Consider the following 23,374-nt stretch of genomic DNA (forward strand, 5'->3'; position numbering starts at 1 on the left):
TGCTACAGGAACTTCTCTAGGCAGGAAACACAGAGAAGGAAAAGACCTACAATAATAAACCCAAAACAATTAAGAAAATGGTAATAGGAACATACCTATTGGTAATTACCTTAAATTTAAATGGATTAAATGCTCCCACCAAAAGACATAGACTGGCGGAATGGATACAAAAACAAGACCCGTATATATGCTGTCTACAAGGGACCCACTTCAGACCTAGAGACACATACAGACTGAAAGTGAGGGGATGGAAAAAGATATTCCATGCTAATGGAAATCAAAAGAAAGCTGGAGTAGCAATTCTCATATCAGACAAAATAGACTTTAAAACAAAGACTATTACAGGAGACAAAGAAGGACACTACATAATAATCAAGGGATCAATCCAAGAAGAAGCTATAACAATTGTAAATATTTATGCACCCAACATAGGAGCACCTCAGTACATAAGGCAACTGCTAACAGCTCTAAAAGAGGAAATTGACAGTAACACAATCATAGTAGGGGACTTTAACACCCCACTTTCACCAATGGACACATCATCCAAAATGAAAATAAATAAGGAAACACAAGCTTTAAATGATACATTAAAAAAGATGGACTTATTTGGTATTTATAGGACATTCCATCCCAAAACAACAGAATACACATTCTTCTCAAGTGCTCATGGAACATTCTCCAGGATAGATCATATCTTGGATCACAAATCAAACCTTGGTAAATTTAAGAAAATTGAAATCGTATCAAGTATCTTTTCCGACCAAAACGCTATGAGGCTAGATATCAATTACAGGAAAAAAATCTGTAAGAAATACAAACACATGGAGGCTAAACAACATACTACTTAATAACCAAGAGATCACTGAAGAGATCAAAGAGGAAATCAAAAAATACCTAGAAACAAATGGCAATGAAAACACAATGACCCAAAACCTATGGGATGCAGCAAAAGCATTTCTAAGAGGGAAGTTTATAGCCATACAAGCCTACGTTAAGAAACAACAAACATCTCAAATAAACAACCTAACCTTACACCTAAAGCAATTAGAGAAAGAAGAACAAAGAAAACCCAAAGTTAGCAGAAGAAACGAAATCATAAAGATCAGATCAGAAATAAAAGAAAAAGAAATGAAGGAAATGATAGCAAAGATCAATAAAACTAAAAGGTGGTTCTTTGAGAAGGTAAACAAAATGGATAAACCATTAGCCAGACTCATCAAGAAAAAAAGGGGGAAGACTCAAATCAATAGGATCAGAAATGAAAAGGGAGAAGTAACAACTGACACTGCAGAAATACAAAGGATCGTGAGAGATCACTACAAGCAACTATATTCCAATAAAATGGACAACCTGGAAGAAATGGACAAATTCTTAGAAATGCACAACTTTCCGAGACTGAACCAGGAAGAAATAGAAAATATGAAGAGAACAATGCCAAGCACTGAAATTGAAACTGTGATTAAAAGTCATCCAATAAAAAAAGCCCAGGACCAGATGGCTTCACAGGCGAATTCTATCAAACATTTAGAGAAGAGCTAACACCTATCCTTCTCAAACTCTTCCAAAATATAGCAGAGGGAGGAACACTCCCAAACTCATTCTATGAGGCCACCGTCACTCTGATACCAAAACCAGACAAAGATGTCATGAAAATAGAAAACTACAGGCCAATATCACTGATGAACATAGATGCAAAAGTCCTCAACAGAATACTAGCAAACATAATCCAGTAGCACATTAAAAGGATCATACACTATGATCAAGTGGGGTTTATCTCAGGAATGCAACAATTCTTCTAATATATGCAAATCAATCAACGTGATACACCATATTAACAAATTGAAGGAGAAAAACCATATGATCATGTCAATAGATGCAGAGAAGGCTTTTGACAAAATTCACCACCCATTTATGATAGAAACCCTCCAGAAAGTAGGCACAGAGGGAACTTTCCTCAACATAATAAAGGCCATATATGACAAACCCACAGCCAACATCGTCCTCAATGGTGAAAAACTGAAACCATTTCCACTAAGATCAGGAACAAGACAAGGTTGCCCACTCTCACCACTATTATTCAACATAGTTTTGGAAGTTTTAGCCACAGCAATCAGAGAAGAAAAAGAAATAAAAGGAATCAAAATGGGAAAAGAAGAAGTAAAGCTGTCACTGTTTGCAGATAACATGATACTATACATAGAGATTCCTAAAGATGCTACCAGAAAACTACTAGAGCTAATCAATGAATCTGGTAAAGTAGCAGGATACAAAATTAATGCACAGAAATCTCTTGCATTTCTATACACTAATGATGAAAAATCTGAAAGTGAAATTAAGAAAACACTCCCATTTACCATTGCAACAAAAAGAATAAAATATCTAGGAATAAACCGACCTAAGGAGACAAAAGACCTGTATGCAGAAAATTATAAGACACTGATAAAAGAAATTAAAGATGATACAAATAGAGAGAGAGATATACCATGTTCTTGGATTGGAAGAATCAACATTGTGAAAATGACTCTACTACCCAAAGCAAGCTACAGATTCAATGCAATCCCTATCAAACTACCACAGGCATTTTTCACAGAACTAGAACAAAAAATTTCACAATTTGTATGGAGACACAAAAGACCCTGAATAGCCAAAGCAATCTTGAGAATGAAAAATGGAGCTGAAGGAATCAGGCTCCCTGACTTCAGACTATACTACAAAGCTACATTAATCAAGACAGTACAGTACTGGCACAAAAGCAGAAATATAGATCAATGGAACAGGATAGAAAGCCCAGAGATAAACCCATGCACATATGGTCACCTTATCTTTGATAAAGGAAGCAAGAATATACAGTGGAGAAAAGACAACCTCTTCAATAAGTGATGCTGGGAAAAGTGGACAGCTACATGTAAAAGAATGAAATTAGAACACTCCCTAACACCATACACAAAATGAAACTCAAAATGGATTACAGACCTAAATGTAAGCCAGACACCCTCAAACTCTTAGAGGAAAACATAGGCAGAACACCCTATGACCTAAATCACAGCAAGTTCCTTTTTGACCCACCTTCTAGAGTAATGGAAATAAAAATAAACAAATGGGACCTAATGAAACTTCAAAGCTTTTGCACAGCAAAGGAAACCATAAACAAGACCAAAAGACAACCCTCAGAATGGGAGAAAATATTTGCAAATGAAGCAACTGACAAAGGATTAATCTCCAAAACATACAAGCAACTCATGCAGGTCAATATCAAAAAAAAACAAACAACCGAATCCAAAAATGGGCAGAAGACCTAAATAGACATTTCTCCAAAGAAGATACACAGATTGCCAACAAACACATGAAAGAATGCTCAACATCACTAATCATTAGAGAAATGCAAATCAAAACTACAATGAGATATCATCTCACACCAGTCAGAATGGCCGTCATCAAAATATCTACAAACAGTAAATGCTGAAGAGTGTGTGGAGAAAAGGGAACCCTCTTGCACTGTTGGTGGGAATGTAAATTGATACAGCCACTATGGAGAACAGTATGGAGGTTCCTTAAAAAACTAAAAATAGAAGTACCATGCGACCCAGCAATCCCACTACTAGGCATATTCCCTGAGAAAACCATAATTCAAAAAGAGTCATGTACCAAAATGTTCATTGCAGCTCTATTTACAATAGCCAGGACATGGAAGCAACCTAAGTGTCCATCAACAGATGAATGGATAAAGAAGATGTGGCACGTATATACAATGGAATATTACTCAGCCATACAAGGGAACGAAACCGAGTTATTTGTAGTGAGGTGGATGGATCTAGAGACTGTCATACAGAGTGAAGTAAGTCAGAAAGAGAAAAACAAATACCGTTTTCTGACACATATATATGGAATCTAAAGAAAAAAAATAAAGGTCAGAAGAACCTAGGGGCAAGACGGGAATAAAGATTCAGACCTACTAGAGAATGGACTTCAGGATACGGGGAGGGGAAAGGGTAAGCTGGGACAAAGTGGGAGAGTGGCATGGACATATATACACTACCAAACATAAATAGTTAGCTAGTGGGAAGCAGCCGCATAGCACAGGGAGATCAGCTCGGTGCTTTGTGACCACCTAGAGGGGGATAGGGAGCGTGTGAGGGAGGGAGATGCAAGAGGGAAGAGATATGGGGACATATGTATATGTATAAGTGATTCACTTTGTTGTAAAGCAGAAACTGACACACCATTGTAAAGCAATTATACTCTAATAAAGATGTTAAAAAATAAAATGAAATAAAAAGAAAAAAAGAAAAAAAAAAAGAAATAGCAGTGAAAAATCACCCCCAAACACTAATAGTTGTTGGCCTTCACTGAAATGGAGGTAGTTATGTCCTTTTGTAGCCACATTTCCAAAATTCCAATTAGCAGACTATCTTAGTCCATTTTTAAGTATCTACTCTGGATTAAGTTCTGGATCAAGCTACTTATTACGTAGCTCAGTATAACTAGATGCAGTAGTAATGCACATGTACTGAGGGTCTCTTCAATTTTGTCTTTGGGAATGGGCCCTTCAGTTTTTGGTCTCTAATCACTTGGGTAAGGAAAGAAATTTGCTTTGGACTTTCAGCCCTTAGCTTTGGGCTATTTGAATTGATTCCAAGTCATTTTCTTCATGCCTTCTGGAAGTCTCAGCAGAACTTGCTCCTAAACATCCTTCTTTCTTTTTTGATATTTCATTGATAAAAATAAACTAGTAGAGAGCAAATCGTTGATGATAATTGAGAAAAGGAACTCTATGTGACATTCTATAGGACAAATGGATTCAGGATTCATAAATTTTGTGGGGGACAGCCCTGAAGGAAAAAAATGAAGTGACTTATTCTTCTGATACAGGAAGAACTGAGAAGAGTATAGCATAGCAGTGTCCAATAGAAATAATACCCAAAATATTATCATTTCAAAAGGTAATCAATATAAAACTATTAATGAATTATTTTACATTTTTTTTTCTTTCTAAGTCTTTGAAATTCAGTGTAAGTTGACCCTTGAACAACATGGGTTTGAACTGTGTGGGTCCACTTATACGTGGATTTTTTTTTAGTAGTAAATACCACAGTGCTGCATGATAATGGTTGGGTGAATCTGCAGATGCCAAACTGTGCATAGGGAGGAACCTTGCATATGCAGAGGGCCCACTATAAGTTATATCCAGATTTTTGACTGTGTGGAGAATTGGCGCCCCAAGCCCCGTGTTCTTCAAGGATTAACTGTATTTTACACTTAACAGCACATCTTAATTCAGATGCTACATTTTCAATGGTTAAAGTGAAACTGTCCAACTAAAACAAATACATGTGTTTAGCAGAAAATATCTTACACTGCTTTAGTTTTTACATTTAAATGAATTAAAAGTAAATAAAAATTAAAAATTTAGCTCCTCAGTTAAGCTAGACATTTTTCAAGTACTCAGTAGCCACAAGTAGCTTGTGGCCACCATATTGGTATACATGCAGGTATAGATTAAGATACAGAGCACTTTTAAATTGGAGGATGGGAGTTCATAAAGGTGGTCTCTACCATCAATGCAAAACAGAGATCAAAAGTCCTGGTTGAGGGCCTATGTAAACTTGAAAACTTTTGCACACCAAAGAAAACCATCGACAAAACAAAAAGACAACATATGGAATGGGAGAAAATATTCTCAAATGGTGTGACCAACAAGGGGTTAATATCCAACATATAAATACACACACACATACACACACACACACACACATACATACAATGGAATATTAGCCATAAAAAAGAATAAAATTTCACCATTTGCAGCAACATGGATGGACCTACAGAATATTATGCTTAGTGAAATAAGTCAGACAGAGAAAGAGAAATGCTGTATGGATATTACTTATATACAGAATCTAAAAAATAATACAAATGAATGTATAAGTAAAACAGACTCACAGATAGAGAAAACAGACTAGTGGTTACCAAAGGGGAAAGGGAAGGAGGGAGGGACACATTAGTGGTATGGGATTAACAGATGCAAACTACCTCATAAAAAATAGATAAGCAAAAAAAAAAAAAAAAATAGATAAGCAATAAGGATATATTGTATAGCACAGAGAATTATAGCCATTATCTTGTCATAACTTTTAATGGAATATAATCCGCAAAAATACTCAATCACTATGCTGTACACCTGAAACTAATATGATATTGTAGATCAACTCTACTTCAATTTAAAAACATCCTGATTGAGAGTTAGAGAAAAGTCTGCTGGTTTATGGCAAGGCCTTGATGTAGCTAGAGGGCTAACCATGTGCTAGAATTTACTACTGTGGTTGTGAGATTACCCTGGCAGCTCTGGGCAGTCCAGGAGCAGGAAAAATAGCACATAGCTGGATTTTCTAAAGTTGGGAATTCTTAAGGTTTGGTAGGAGGTCAAGGGGCTAAGTGAATCTAGGAGGAAGGTATAGCAAAGTTGAGATCATGGACCAGGATGTGAGGGATTGACTGAAATGAGGCAGTTACCTCATCAATCAGGTAAATGGGAGAGTGTGAAGGGACAAGAGGGGTAAGGAGAGCACAGTGTAGGCTCAGGGTTGGGAAAGCATTTAGAGTGCTGGACCAGAGAATATGGTTGGAGAGAGGATTTTCATCATCTGTTACAACAGGATGTTAAAATGGGCTCTTCTGTTTCAGTGAAAACAAAAGGTGTCAAGCATCCCCTTTCACTATCTAAACTCCTCCAAGTGACCCTAGAACAGGGGTCAGCCCATGGACCAAGTCTGGCCACCACTTGTTTTTGTAATGAAAGTTTTGTTGGAATACAGCCATACTCATTCATTTACGTTTTGTCTATGACTGCTTTCGTACTACAGTGGCTGAGTTGAGGAGTCGCAGCAGAGACTATAGAGACAGCAAAGCCTGAAACCTTTACTGTCTGCTTCTTGACACAAAGTTTGCTGACCTCTGATTTAGCCACGCGCTACCCCATCTATGAAGGACTTGCAAAGAGGGTGGTTCTAATCCGACTCTTCCACCAGTAGCCCATTAACAGCTTCTTAAGAGGAGGCTAAGAATTCACAATCGCTCAGACACAGTAAGGATTCCTTTGGAGAGTTAGTGTGCTACATCTCCATGGGGCAAAGCAGAGAGATGCTTTCCCCATCCTCATTCTCAAACTGAAGTCAAGAGACAGAGACTTCAGAAGAATCACTTGAGAGCTTAACATATGCTACCTGAAATTGGGATGACACAGGGACTGGTTCCTGAGTCATTCCTGAAAAACAGGTCTAGAAGAGAAAGCCTTGTTAGAGGCTGAATGGCATTAGAGTAAGGAGAGAGGACCACAGCAGCGATGATATGGACCTGATATAGCAACTGCTCTCCCCTCCTCTTCCTTATCCTTCTTCTTCACAGCTTTATTTTAGCGTAAAAGTCACCCTTTTAAAGTGTGTAACTTAGTGTATTTTAATATATTTACAGAGTCGTGGAACCATCATCATTTTCTAATTGTGGAATACTTTCATTTCCACTAAAAGAGACCCTGTACCCATTAACAGTCACTCCCCATTCCTCCTACCCCACTGCCCTAGTCAATCTCTAATCTACTTTCTGCCTCTATAGATATGCCTATTTGGGGCATTTCATATAAATGGGATTACACCAGCGGTCCCCAACCTTTTTGGCACCAGGAACTGGTTTCATGGAAGACAATTTTTCCACGGACGGGGAGGTGAGGGGAGGGGGTAGTTCAGGTAGTAATGCGAGTGATGGGGGGGAAGGTTCAGGTGGTAATGCGAGCGATGGGGAGCGGCAGATGAAGCTTCACTCGCTCACCCGCTGCTCACCTCCTGCTGTGCGGCCCAGTTCCTAACAGGTTGAGGACCGGTAGTGGTCTGCAGCCTGGGGGACCCCTGGATTATGCAATATATTGCCTTTCTTGGGGGGTATGGCTTCTTTTACTTAGCATAATATTTTTAAGTTTCATCTATGTCATAGCATGAATCAGTGCTTCATGACCTTTTATGGCCAAATAATATTCCATTGTATGGGTATACCATTTTTAATCCATTCATCAGTTGAGGGGACATTTGGGTTATTTCTACTTTTTTGACATTATCAGTAATGTTGCTAGGAACATTTGTGTTACCAGTTTTTGTTTAAATGCCTGTTTTAAATTCTCTTGAGTATATACCCGGGGGTGAAATTGCTGAGTTATATGTAATTCTATGTTCATCTTTTTGGGGAGCTTCCAGACTGTTCTGCTGTACCATTATACATTCTACCAACAATGAGAATGTAGTGTATGAGAGCTCCAACTTCTCTACATCTTTGCCAACACTCGTTATTTTCTACCTTTTTAAAATTGTAGCCACCCTAGTGGCTTTATCCTTAGTATAAAGTGACATATGGTTGTGGTTTTGATTTTCATTACATTAGTATTATTGATGTTGAGCATCTTTTCATGTGTTTACTGGCCATTTATATATTTTCTTTAAAGAAATTTATTCAAATCCCTTTGTCCATTTTAAAAAATAGATCATTTGTCTTGTTATTGTTGAGCTATGGGTAGCTGTTTTTGAGTTGTCTTAAAGAATCTCTGCCATACAGGTCTCCTAGGAAGAGTGGGAAGGTCAGACTAGCAAAGATCACCAGAAGTTAGGAGCAGAGCTATGCCATGTGTGACAATCCAGGAGGAGACATCAGCCTTGCTCAAAGAATGTAAATGAGTCTCCTAAAAACTCATAAAACACTAAAAAGAAAAAGAGCCAGAATTGGGGCATGCAACACAGAGATTTCAGTGGCATCAGTGTCTGATTTCTCCTTTTCCTTAAGTCTTTCCCTTCTATCACCTTCATTTTCCCAAGGGATCAGAATGAGTGGCTAATTAACCTGTGATGGAGAGGAATAGGGAGAGTAACTTGACAGAGAGGAAGGGAAACACTTGAACAGATTGAGAGACTGAAGTTTTGATTTAGATTTAATTGAACTTTTTTACTAAGTCAAAGACGGAGCTATTTATTAATAGCTGGGAATAGAGTAATCAGAGAAAACATGGAATCTGCCTGAAATTTCATTCAGGAGGGCAAAGACTGAAAAAGCTCAATGGAGTCAAAGGCAGCTGTGTGAAAATAAACGTTAAGCTAGTTTATAATGTCACCCTTACTGAGTCCAGCTTGTTTGATAGGCCAATTACAAGATCTTTGACCTAGTCAGCACCCAATATAAACCTCTAAGGCATGACTGTGTTTGCATGTGTGGTAGAGAGGTACCATGTTGGAGTGGATTAGGAAGTCAGAGAAAAGGAAAAAGCTGAAGCTGGGAGGCCAGGACGTTGGTTGGACAGTCAACTTTGATGCTCTACTCCATCTCTGGTAGGAAATGCAGTAGGAATGAAAACTGTGAGCTTGGCATCAACAAAGCTGAGGGTTGGCCCTGGAGGCTGAAATGACAGTGGTAGGAATGTTGGAAGAATCCTGTATGAGCAGAGTAAGTGGGGTTATTGATAAAATGTTTGGTGCTATGGTCTGGAAATGCCAGTGAGGAGTATGTCAGCCACATCTCTTGGCTCGGGTTTAGATTGGGGTTGGAGAAAGTCTCTCACTAATTGAGAGACTTGAGAAGAAAGAGGAAGTATGTGGACAGTTCATGGAGTTTGGGAAGGAACAATGAAAGGAGCCAGCAAGGGTCATTAATGGGAAGAAGCAAGGGTAAGAGACAAGTTCCAGGCGGGGTAAGGCTGAGGGGATAGCAAGGGCAGGATCTGGAGAGGTTCCCGTGGAGGGGCCAATGAGTCTATCGATGAAGGAGATGTGGGAGGGAGCAGGCAGACAAGGGAACTGGGAACAATGGAGCTGTTGACAGAACAATTTGGTCCTAAATTTCCATTGTAAATTTGATGTATTGGTGTTATCAACCTGGTCTTATGAATGATGACCCCATTAAGTTGAAACCCCAATGCTAAGAAGAACTTGGGGTTTCTTTAACCAGTGTTTTTTTTTTTATTGTGAAATCCTTCAATTTGAAAAGGGGACTTTCCAATGGAAATAATACACTATAAATTGTTTACTTGGCAAAGCATAATTAGACTAAGCTAAGGACCTTCATATACAGTGATATGATAATAGAAGTTTACCTGCCAAGTGCTTTCAGAATGAGGTGGTAGGGAAAGTTTTCCTGACTTGCAAAGCAAAGAAAATGTTCTGAAAGATACTGAATTTTATATTTAAAGGAGAACACAGCCATGGAAAAGTAGGAGCAAAAATGTTGAACAATTAACGAATAAACTGGGAGGGAATCAAACAAAAAGATGAGTCAGAATAGTTTGAAGTTGTTAGCCAAAGATTTATTCTTAATATTGGAACAAATAGAAAAAAACTTTTCAGGGCTGCTTTGCTTAGATTTATTGCCCCCATTTTCCTTCCAGGGTGTATTTAGTGCTGAAAAGGCACAGAGAGAAAAAAGGAGTGGGGAGTGATAATTAAAGCACAAAAGTACTTAGATGATATGTTATCAAATACATAGGAAGTTTATAATAGTTTGCTTCTGCTGCATTTTAAGTTTTATTTTTTCCAATCAGAGTGTACTTACTGAATCTTGATCTTGCATCTAGCACTGCACCAAGTGCTATGCATGATTCAGTAAAGGAATAGGCATGATTCTTATCTTTACAGAGCTTACACACTCTTAGGAAAATAAGACTAACCACATGAGGTGCACAAAGAGAGAACAATACAAGTGGCTTTGAAATAAATTACTTAATTGAATATAATCATGCATATTGATGGAAATGACAGATAACACTTTCATGGTTAAAGCAATTGCTAGATTGTAATAACATGAAGAATGCATCTTGCAAGGTGCTATTTCATAACAGCTGCAAAAAAATTGCCCTTGACTACATCTGCTAAGTCCACATTATAACTCAAACAAAGGTAGGCAATCCATCAGAGCAGTTTGGTCCATGGAACAGTAGTATCTTAAGATGCCTTGAGAAAAATGATTCTATGGTCAAATTTGAGAAATAGGGCATACCATGTCTCCTTCTTGGAAAATGATAGTAATATTTGCATATTAATGGCTCTGAGAAATCCTGCAAGCAAAGAACTCATGTTAATACTGTATAACCCTACACATCCCAAACTTATTTGACTCTAGAACCCTCTTTATTTATAATTGCTGAACCCACTTTGGCAAGTGCTGTGTTAAAGGATACACACGAGATACTCAGGATCTGATGACTTGGAAAAACAAAGTAAAACAAATTTGCACCTGGACAAGGGTTTTATTTATCAATATTTTTAATAAAAGCCAAGGATCTAGTGGCCTAGCCTCTGCATAGAGTCACAGGAAATGAAAACACAAATAAGACTCCAGGTGTCTTGAGGAATAATATAGACTTTCCTATGGGGGTTTATACAGCATACCACATAGACATCTTCCCAATGATTTCCTCTAATCATTCTTTCCATTCCCTAAATGTCTACATTCATCCAGCCATTAAATATCTCTCCTGTTCTATTCATATACATGTTTTTTCCACCATATTGCTGCTCAAGCCTGTCTTCTTCCATCTTCACTCCCACTCTTTTTCGACCCACCTTCCAGTTAGTAGTGACTGCCAAGCCTTCAGTCCCCACCTGCTCGCTATATTATTCCTCTGTGGGGCACAGGTAGAACACAGAAGGTCCAGTCCTTTGTTTCTGTTGTTCTCCACGAGATATAAGGAGAACCCCTTGACATTCCTCTTCTCCTGTTTACTCTCAAAGCTTTTCTTCGGAAGTTTTATAATAGAACATTTTTAGTGATGAGTTCCCCTACCAAAGTCAACACTCCTAATTGCATTGAATGTCCCTGAAGATATCTTTATTTTTTTTTAAGTAGTGCTAACAGGTCTCTTTGTGAATGGGCTTAGGTCTGCTAACCAGCGAATTCCCAAGGAATGTCTACAAAATGCTGCCAGATTCATATCTATAAAACAGCTTCTATTCTGCATTTAAACTTAGAAAGGATTTCCCCATTCCACTTCAACAAAGATGGCAAACTAACCAGAAGAGTTACCCCCTCACTCAAATTTAGCCCTGTGGAAGCCACAGAAGTAGAAGAAAGTCAACAAAGCTGAAAAATTAAGGTAAAACTATAAAGGTAGTTGAGTCCTGGTGTAGAAGGTAATGGTACCCCAGAATGGAAGAGGATCTAGTGCCTTTGATGCAGAAAGGCCAGGGAAAAGCTTTATAATCCACACCCTTTTTTTTTCTACCAACTTGGTCTTGAAAGGAAGAGCAAACCCAATGATAGGGTGATATCAGAACAGTATTCTAGTTTGATTGGAATGAAAACGGGATAGCAAAGATACCACAGACCCTCAGCCTCTGGATATTTCCTCACCCTAACCTCACCTTCTATATCCTGAGACCATGTGGGGTGAAAGATGCTTACTAGAGACAACCTATTAAACCTGACTTCATATAATGTATATACAAATTAAATGATTGAAATAGAAAGCAGTAATAGAGATGAATCCCAAAATGCATGCAATTTGAAAAATAAATGAATGAGCTGGGTGATCAAATCAAGAAATTCTTCCATAAAGCATCAGCCAGAGATAAAGAGTTAGAAAATATGAAAGAAAAAATTAAGAAGATCATAGTAGTTATGTAAACATCTGTTTTATTGTAGAACTAGAAAGAGAGTAAAAAATATATATATACAAAGAAGAGAAAATATCTGAGGAGATAATGACCAAAATTTCCCCAGATTTAAAGAAAATGAAAGACCTCAGATTGAAAGTGTTTGTTCCTAGAAGTCCTTAGGTACATTATATTGTGAAATTTTTTATTTTTCGGCCACACCACATGGCTTATGGGACCTTAGTTTCCCAACCAGGGACTGAACCCAGGCCACGGCAGTGAAAGCATGGAGTCCTAACCATTGGACTGCCAGGGAATTCCCGTGAAATTTTAAAAATCAAAGATAAAAAAAAAATTCTCAGAACCTCAAGAGATAAAGGCCTCCTATTAAGAACCACAAATAAGAATTACACCAAACACATATTGGAGACAAAAAAATATTTCAAAGTAGTAAATGAAAAGAATGCTGAAGCCACAATTTTATAACCAGCTAATCTATCATTTAAGTTGAGAGTGAAATAAAGAATTCTCAAGTGTACATGTACTTCCAAAGTTTACCCTCTTTATAACAGTTTTAGAGGGTTTACTGTTACCTATAGCAAGAAAAATGCAGATTATTGAGTTAACCTGACAAAAATGCACAATACCTTTAAAAAGAGCAATTAAAAATCATGTAGGTGACATACAAGAATACTGGCATAAATGCAGAAGCATTCCATATTCTTGGATAGGGTGAGATAATATTATAAAGATTTTTAAAAATTGAAGTATAGTTGATATACAATGTTGTGGTAGTTTCAGGTGTATAGCAAAGTGATTCAGAATTATATTCTTTTTCAGATTCTATTCCATTATAGGTTACTACAAGATATTGAATATAGTTCCCTATGCTATACAGTAGGTCCTTGTTGTTTATCTATTTTATATATAGTAATGTGTATCTGTTAATCCCAAACTCCTAATTTATCCCTCCTCCCCCCAACCCTATTTCCCCTTTGGTAACCATAAGTTTGCTTTCTATGTCTGTGAGTCTGTTTCTGTTTTGTAAATAAGTTCATTTGTATCATATTTTTAGCTTCTATGTATCAGTGATATCATATGATATTTGTCTTTCTCTGTCTGACTTCATTTAGTATGTATTATAAAGATTTAATTCTCTCTAAAGTGATTGATAAACCCAGTGCAATTCCAATTAAAAGTCTAGCAAGTTTATTTGAGAAACTTAACAAATTTATCCTAAAATTTGGAAATATCAAGATCCATGAAAGTTGCTAAGCCAGTTCTGGAAAATATGACAGATAGTAGGAATTCTTAAATCTGTATTCATAAAAACAGTGAAAGAGTCTAACGAAACAAAATAGAGAGGAAAGAATATAATGAAAGAATAATGTCCAGAAATATTGTATATGAGTATTTATGTGATAAATGTAACTTCACAATCAGTGAGGGAAATTACAGAATGTTTCCAAATGAATTTGGGGAAAGTAGCTCACTATATAGAGAAAAAGTTGGATATCTGCCTTACACCACATAAAGGTGATCCCCAGAAGGATTAAAGACATAAATATGGGATTTCCCTGGTGGTCCAGTGGTTAGGGCTTGGCACTTTCACTGCTGTGGCCCAGGTTCAATCCCTGGTTGGGGAACTAAGATCCCACAAGCCACGCAGTGTTGCCAAAACAAACAAACAAACAAATGAAAGCAACATAAATGTGGAATAAAACCATAGAGCTAATAGTTGAAGGCACAGGAGAATATTTTTGGAATAGGAAAGGCCTGTTAAAACAAGGGCTTAAAAGCATAAACTATAGCGTAAAATGTTGATGGAACTGACCTTATCAACTCTTCCTGGAAGAACATCACAGACAAAGTTCACAGAGAAAAGATTGGGTTCATATAGTGAGTGGAAGCCATCCACCAAGGGCATCGATCAGGGTGAGGAAGGGTGGAGATTAAATGTGAAGGAACAGTATCCAGCACACCTCTTTTCTGCATTTTCCTTTGTTCTCTTATATATGTGTACCTATAATGACAATTTAATTTATTATTATAGAAATTTGAATAATGGTGATATTTTGATGATTTTGCCTTTTTTTTTTTTTTTTTTACAATTTTTGTGGCAGCTATAGAGTATGCCAATGATATCAGCAATTTAGACAGCAGCTGTGATCAGATCTCTCCTAGTGACATTACTTTGGAGTCACAAATCTCAGCTTTGTAGGTTCAAAAGTGATCTGATCAGTGTAACCCAAGGGCATTCAGTCTTTTGAGAACAGGTTCTTTTTAACCAAGAGACTGATCTGATAACCAGAATGCCTCTTTATTTTTTAAAGATTATGAAAGGGACCATGTACTTTGTACTATCATTGATCATTCACTGTCCATACCAGTGGGTTACTTTGCAGTGATTGAAATATTCATGTTACTCTCCTGAGCAGCATCTTTCAAGTATCAGGGTACCTGGAATGTCAAAATGGGTGTTAGTAGAGGGGGCTTCCATATAGGCCTGACAAACCCTTCTCTGGTGATCTAAAGCCTTTTCCCCAGATCAGAGTTTCTCTCCTGTGGACGGTGCTGGAGGGATAAGCTCTAGGAAATGCTGCCTCCGTGACTCTCATTTGTCCATTTCCAGGTTAAACTCTTTTCTTCTGTTAAAGTATCTGTCATTTGGAAACATACATGTCCTAAGCTGTTCAGTCTGGGCAGAAAATGGGGGTCACTGCAATAATAAACAAGGTTGCTTGGCTTAGCTCTCCCCACTTAACTGTGGGATCTCCTGCCCTCTTCTGCGTCTCTCTGACTTGTTGCAGATTTCCAGCCCTCTCTTCTGAGAGTTCCCAGGATACCACTCACAAAAGCTCATGAATAAATTCTTGCAGCTCCCACTGACCTCTGAGGTCACTACCGTCCCAGAGCTAAGGGCGGCCATCCACAGCACTGATGTCTGCTCTAGGAGTGCTGCCCCTTGCTCAAAAGCCGCCTCCCACTGCTGCTGAGTTAGCTGGCACCTCTCAGCCGCAGGTACACTTGGGAGCCTTGCTAAGGCACACTTGCTAAGCCTATCATGTACAGCCCTCCTGCTGCCCCCGGAAGTTGGCTTGCTGGTGTCATTGCAGTGCCCTTGACATTGGCCACCTTCTGTTACATCCCCGACTCCAGGTTATGCTGGATCAGTGCTGTCCTTCACTGAATCCGAGTGAATTTCTGACTCCCACCCCTACCCTGTTCCCAAAGTAACACAGCCTTGGGCTTCTAATATTGCACACCAAGACATGTGACAAACAGCTCTCAAGTGTTGACATGAGTCCAAGGAATCTGGGTCAGAGAACAAATTCAAGGGCTCAGACATGAGTTCCCCTTCACGCCAAAGACTGATAAATTGTTATTGGACAAAATGTGTGTCTTTATTCTGTCCGTCCTTAAAATGGGTTTTTTCCTAGAAGCTCCTTCTTTAGCAGAAAGTCAACATATATCTGAACAAGCCTGAATATGGGTTTAGTCTCAGCTGGGACCACCCCATTCTTCATCCTCACTCCCCCTCCCCAGTAAATACACATATTCTGATATGTCAGTAGTTTTCTGGAAAACATTTTATGGAAAATTCTGAATCACAATTTCATCCATTCTGTCAGTTTTACTGGGAAAGCCCTGCTTTTTATTCCCATCTACCTTTCTAATCATATTTTTGTTTTTTGCGTTTTTTTCCAATTAATAATATAATAATTCTTGATGTTAATAGTTTTGTGACAGTTCTTTTCAATGGCTACATAATACTTCATCAAATATTATTGAACATTTGTATTGCTCTGTTGGGTTGCATGTTAGGATAAGCTAGGTTTATAGCTATGAACAACTGCAAAACAGAAGTTTTTTAGGAGACAAGGGTTTATTTCTTGCTAATGCAAAGTCATCCGTAAATCTAGATGGCTTTTCAGGGCACCTGTCTTTCAGCAATGGTTCAGCTATCTAAACTGCTTTGACCCTCTCGTTTTTCTCTCTGAATAAGGAGCTTCCTCTACATCCATAGAGGAATGGGGAAGAACGCTGGAGAGTTCAAGTGGGCTTTCACTGCCATAGCCCAGAAGTAATGCACATTCACTTCCTTCACAGCCCATTTGTCGGAACTAGTCACCTGCCCCTCCCTGACTGCAAGGGGTCTGAGCACACGTGGAACCAACAGACCAGGGTGTTGAACATGGAGTGAACTGAAGGACCAGGGGGCTGAGTACGGAGGAAGCTAATGTACTATCTGGTAAGCATTACTGTCTTTGCCACAAGTTGTTTATAAGACCCTTTTTTTTAGACTTTAATATTTGCATTGATTTTTTTCCAACTTTATTGAGATATAATCGACATATAACATTGTATAAGTTTAAGGTGTACAATGTATTGATTTGATTGACTTATGTTGCAAAATGATTACCACCATAACATTAGCTAACACCTCCATCCCATCATGTAATTACCATTTCTTTTTTGTGGTAAGAACATTTAAGATGTACTCGCTCAGCAACTTTCTGGTGTATAGTACAGTATTATTAGCTACAGTCACCACGCTGTTCCCAGAACTTGTTAATCGTATAGCTGGAAATATGTGCCTTTTAACTAATATCTTCCCATTTCCCCATCCCCCAGGACCTGGGTAACCAGCACTCGATTCTCTGTTTCTATGAGTTTGGCTTTTTTCAGATTCCACATATAAGTGATATCATATAGTATTTGTCTTTCTCTGTCTGATTTATTTCACTTAGCACAATGTCCTCTATGTTCATCCATATTGTCACAAATGGCAGGATTTCCCTTTTTTCATGGCTGAATAATATTTCATATAATAATAAAAATAATAATAATTTTATATGTATCTATCTCACATCTTCTTTTTTAAAATTTTTATTGAAGTATGGTTGATTTGCAATGTTGTGTTAATTTCTGCTATACAGTAAAGTATATATTCTTATCCATTATGGTTTGTCACAGGATATTGAATATAGTTCCCTATATAGTAGGACCTTGTTATTTATCCATTCTATATGTAATTGTTTGCATCTGCTAACCCCAAACTCCCAATCCTTCCCTCCCCCACCCCCTTAGCAACCACACGTCTCTTCTCTATGTCTGTATCTCATATCTTTATCCATTTATCTGTTGATGGACATTTGGGTAGTTTCCATATCTTGGCTATTGTGAATAATGCTGCAATAAATATGGGGGTGCAGATATCTCTTCAAGATCCTGTTTTCACTTCCTTCAGTTATATACCCAGAAGTAAGATTGCTGGATCATGTGGTAGTTCTATTTTTAATTTCTTGAGGAACCTCCATACTGCTTTCCACAGTGGCCGTACCAAGTTACATTCCTACCAGCAGTGTATAGGGGTTCCCTTTCCTCTATGCCCTTGCTTACACTTGTTATCTCTTGTCTTTTTGATGATAGCCATTCTGACAGGTGTGAGACGATACTGTGGTTTTGATTTGAATTTCCCTAATTAGTGATGTTGAGCATCTTTTTAGGTACTATTGGCCATTGGTGTATCTTCTTTGGAAAAATGTTTGTTCATTTCCTCTGCCTATTTTTTAATCAGATTTTTGGGGGGCTATTGAGTTGTATGGGGTTTTTACATATTTTGAATATTTACCCTTTATCAGATATATGACTTGCAAATATTTTCTCCCATTCTGTAGGCTGCCTTTTCATTTTGTTGACTGTTTCTTCTGCTGTGCAGAAGCTTTTTAGTTTGATGTAGTTCCACTTGTTTATCTTTGCTTTTGTTGCTTGTGCTTTTGGTGTATACAACCATTTTGGACAACATTTGACAGCAGTTGAGATTTCAAAACAGTTCTTTAGGGTCCAGGGAGAAAGGAAAACAACAATAATAAAACAAAGCAAAGTGGAATAACTATATATTTGTCATGAAGCTCTATAGAGTCCTTAACTCCAGGGTATTAACCCCTCTAAGATTTTATGAAATGCTATTTTAGGGAAAATTGAGGTTAAGAATGATCTCAGATGTTTTATTTCCTTAGATTCGGTTTTTACTGGGGTCATTTCTTTGTGGGTATTAAATAAATAGCCTCTCTCCACACAGGGCTGCTTAGTTGTCACTTTTTCTAAAGCTTCTTCTAACAGGCTATGGAAGGATAGAAATGATGCCAAAGTAAGGAAAATGACCTTTTGTTCGAATTGGCTTTACATGGTGGAGAAATTAATTGCAAATTAAAAAAACAAATGATAATTTTTTTTTCCAAGAAGAAAAGCTTATGGGCTGTTTTGTTTTGTTTAAAGTTGAATGGCTAGACACTTTTTCTAAAGTGTCCTAGTGCTGTATACCATTGAGGAGAGTACTAAGTCCTTCTCATATTCATTCTCTCCTTTTTCTCAGTGGAACCTCTACCTTTATTTTCTTCTAGTTTTATTGAGATAAATTGACATACAACACCGTATAAGTGTAAGGTGTAACAACATAATGATTTGACTTACATGCATCATGAAATGATGACCACAGTAAGTTTAGTGAACACCCATCCTCTTATATGAATACAAAATAAAAGATAAAGAAAAATATGTTTTCCTTGTGATGAGAACTCAGGATTTACTCTCTTAACAGTTTTCGTATATAACACACAGCAGTGTTCATTACATTTATCATGTTGTACATGACATCCCTAGTATTTAATTATCTTATAACTGCAAGTTTGTACCTTTTGACCACCTTCTTCACCATACAAAGATACTACAATATTATTGACTATATTCCCCATGGTGTACAGTTCATCCCCACGATTCATTTATTTTGTAACTGGAAGTTTGTACCTCTTAATTTCCCTCACCCATTTCACTCATCACCCCATCCCACTCTTCCCCTCTGGCAACAACCTGTCTGTTCTCTGTATCTATGATTTTGATTCTGTTTCATTATGTTTGTTCATTTGTTTTGTTTTTGTAGATTCCACATATGGTAAGATCATATGGTACTTGTCTTTCTCTGTCTGACTTATTTCACTTAGCATAATATCCTCTACGCCCATCCATGTTATCACAAAAGGTAGGATTTTATTCTTTTTTATGGCTGAAAAATAGTCCATTGTATATATATATATACCGCATCTTCTTTATCCATTCATCTATCGATGGGCACTTAGGTTGCTTCCATATCTTGGCTATTGTGAATAATGCTGCAATAGAACCCCAACTTTTAGTTGATAACCTAGCTAGCTACTTAGCTAAAATACTGATTTGTAGCTAGATTTGATGAAATGACTAAAATCTGGCCTATGGTGTATAAATGGAATGTCTGGTAAGTCACCTGAAATGTTGCTCAAATGCTTTGTTTCCATCCTCTAATCTGTTGTTGGGAACGTGGACATATTGGCTGGATATTCATCCCTACATTGGATTATGAGAATGAAGGCAACAGCTTAGGATGGCATAGATGAAGCTTGAAGGAGCCTGAGTTTCTGATGACCATTAAGGTGCTATATAAGCTTGAGACTGTTGGCTTCTGGATTGCTTTTATGTGAGAGAGAAAGAAACATTTAACTCTCTTGAATTATTGTTTTTATGATCTCTATTATTCACAGTCAAACCTAATCATAACTGATACAAATATTGAGATTAGTTTCTGTGTTTAACATAGAAAATAAAAAAATAAAAAGGTGAGAATTGCCTTCGTTTTTTTTTTTTAATTAAAGAGTGTGTGGCAGAAAGATATCTTCAGCTTCTAAAAAGTAAGCTCATATTTTAAAAAAATGAATCTAGACTTCTACCTGACATCTAGCACAAAATTCAATTTGAGATTACTCGAAGGCCTAAACATAAAAGCTAACTATCAAGTTTTAGGAGAAAGCACAGGAAAATTCTCTGTGACTTTAGAGTAGGAAAAGATTTCTTAGATGGTACAAAGAAAGTAGCAACTAGAAAAAGAAAATAAATTTCCAAGTACTTGGGTTTTTTTGTCAATACAAAATTTTCCATTTATTCATAACTTATAGATATATCAAATCTTGTACACCTGAAACTAATATGTTATATATTAATTATATCTCAGTAAAAATAAATTAAATAAAAAGAAAAGCGGGCTTAATGCAAATTGATAACTTAAAAAAATTCTCCATTTAAGAAAGGTCTAAGCCTAGGGGATGCTTTGTTTTATTTTCACACAGAATCCCATTCCTCAGGTCTTCCACTCATCCTCAGTCTATTGAGCAGCAGGGAGTATGTCTGGACAATCCCTCTAGAGGACCAGTGCCAAAGTGCTGGCTCCTAGTTGGCCTCGCTTCTGGTTCTTAGTTTCTCAGGCAAGGGATGGGGTGAACTGGGGAAGCGGCTAAAAGCTAAGCAGGAGCCTCTCCCAGCTGGGCAGTTTTGCTTAGGAGTCTAAGAACAATAAGCTGAGCAGCCAGGAAGCTTCCTCCCACCTGCTGAGGCTAGAGATGAATCAAAGTTCAAAGAAGTCTTGGATCAGACAATCATGCCTGGCAAAGCGAGGAATCGGCAGGGCAGAAGCCTGAGTCCACAGACTCAGGGCAGAGCCAGGTTCTAACCCTAGATCCAAACCAGGACACACAGCTACCCCTAGGGCAAGCCAAGTAGAGGGACAGGCTGGAGGAACCATGGGGACACTGTAGACACTAGTCACAGCCACAGGCCTGGGGTTTCCCTTTTTTCCACACGTGTCTAGCCTCCTAGGCCCGGGAGGGAGGTTTAAGAATGCATTGATCTCCTGCAGGTGCTAATGGCACTTGGTCCACTCATCAGTTTTTGGGTTTGCTCCAGCACCCAACTGATGATGCATCTCCTTGGGAGCCCTCAGCGTAGCGGCCTCCGGCACAGTTGTCGGCAGCATCTTCCTTGCCAGACCTCAGCTGCTCAGGGTGGAAGACCTGCCTATACGTGCCAGTTCTTACCCTACCTATGACAGGGTCACAAAGACAGCCCCTGTCTCAGTGAAGGTGCTGGAGTTATTGCTGCTCCCTAGAGCTGTGTCGCTGGGCACGGTGCCCTTGGGCTGGATGCAGGGCTTCAGGCAGTAGAGCTCCCAGCAGTCATTGCCCATCTGCACCCCAGCTTGACCCACGTGGATGGAGATACTCGCGGATTCCTCCAGTGGCCCCAGCTTCCCCTCACTATGGTTGTCCCAATAGGCGAAGTTTGCAGAGGGTCTTTGACTGCAGGAATGCTGCGAGTCTCCAGCAATACCACAAGTCTCCTGAGTACATGTATTTTTCTTAAACCTTTAACGTTATTGTGTAATAATTTCACAAAGGAAATCAGTGCTATAAAAATCCATTTTCATCCCATGGCATCTAACAGAAATTCCTCAAAGGATCCTATATGTGGACAGTGGTTCCAGAGTTGTTGCTGTGCTCCCCTAATTTTATAATGGGTCCTCCATCTCAATGGGAATTTCAAAGGGCATGGGAGAGGAGAGTCTAGCTTCCATATTGCCTGGCACTCTATTGTGTTTTACCAACGTGCTTTAAACATTATTTTTCCTCCAGAATTTCTAATTCTGCATAGCAGCACACTGTGACTTTAAAGAATTTAATCCAGATGTTTCAAGCACTCTCAGAATGAAGAGTGTCATATGAATATTGAATTAAAGCTCAAGAAGCACAGATATTAACTGTCATTTTCAAGAATGATTAATAATATGGGAAAATATTTATGAACATAATATGAGAAAAGCAGCACACAGTGTACTGTCTTAGGGCAAGTCACTCAAATCTCTCCAATCATAATTTTTCCCATGAAAAGAGTGTTTATGAAAATTTAAAGTTAATATAGAGATATTTATCATCCTGTCTCTTCTACAACAGCACCATGAAAAGTTCAGAAGAAAGAAAATTGCTCTAGAATTGTTTATTTAATGGGCACTCCACAATGTCTGGAGCCAACTGTAAATCTATTCCTCCCTAGTGTCCTACCTTTTTGAATAAGAAGGTGTAGATTGTGGTGGTTAAGAGGCTCTAGAGCCATACTGCCTGGGTTTAAATACTGGTTTAGGGACTTCCCTGGTGGCACAGTGGTTAAGAATCTACCTGCCAATGCAGGGGACATGGCTTTGATCCTTGGTCCGGGAAGATCACACATGCCGCGGAGCAACTAAGCCCATGTTCCACAACTACTGAGCCTGCGCTCTAGAGCCCGCGAGCCACAACTACTGAGTCTGCACACTCTAGGGCCCACCTGCTGCAACTACTGAAGCCCACTCACCTAGAGCCCGTGCTCCGCAACAAGAGAAGCCACCACAATGAGAAGCCTGCACACCGCAATGAAGAGTAGCCCCTGCTCGCTGCAACTAGAGAAAGCCTGTGCACAGCAACAAAGAGTTTGGCCACAAGGTGGCCAAAAATAAATTTTAAAAATAAATAAACAAACAAGTAAATACTGGCTTAACTATTTACTTGCTGGAGATCCTTTGCAAATTATTTATGCTCTTAACTTTAAATTATTTAAGCTTAAATCCTGAGATAACTCATGTGTCAAATAGGGGTGATAATAGTACTTTCCTCCGAGGGTTGTTTTAAGAATCAAATGAGTGTATGCAAAACATTTAGAATAATGTGTGGCACATAATAAACTCTGAATAAACATTAAATTTAAAATAATAATAACTGCCCATTCATGCATCTTTATGAAGCTGTAGTTCAGCAGCCTCTAAAATGGGTCCCCATGATCCCTGCCTCTTTTTATTCGTGCTCATGTGTAATCCCCTTCCCTCAGTGTGGGTTGGACTGAGAGGCTTGCTTGAGTTACCCAGG

At 38.3% G+C, this 23,374-nt stretch overlaps 1 protein-coding gene across 2 annotated transcripts in view; it reads left to right on the plus strand.

The window, feature by feature from the left end:
* CNOT6L (CCR4-NOT transcription complex subunit 6 like) overlaps positions 1-23,374 on the plus strand; it is a 363,313-nt gene that overhangs the window by 148,881 nt on the left and 191,058 nt on the right. The window contains exons 13-14 of one of the 2 annotated variants that reach the window (XR_009503291.1): positions 16,725-16,866; positions 17,250-17,296. The gene's annotated coding sequence lies outside the window, so the exon portion shown is untranslated. Of the gene's footprint in view, positions 1-16,724; positions 16,867-17,249; positions 17,297-23,374 lie in introns of those variants that run through there. The other variant, XR_009503290.1, reaches the window with a different exon arrangement.

Source organism: Balaenoptera ricei, chromosome 5 (assembly GCF_028023285.1).
Source record: "Balaenoptera ricei isolate mBalRic1 chromosome 5, mBalRic1.hap2, whole genome shotgun sequence".
Classification (NCBI taxonomy): Eukaryota; Metazoa; Chordata; class Mammalia; order Artiodactyla; family Balaenopteridae; genus Balaenoptera; species Balaenoptera ricei.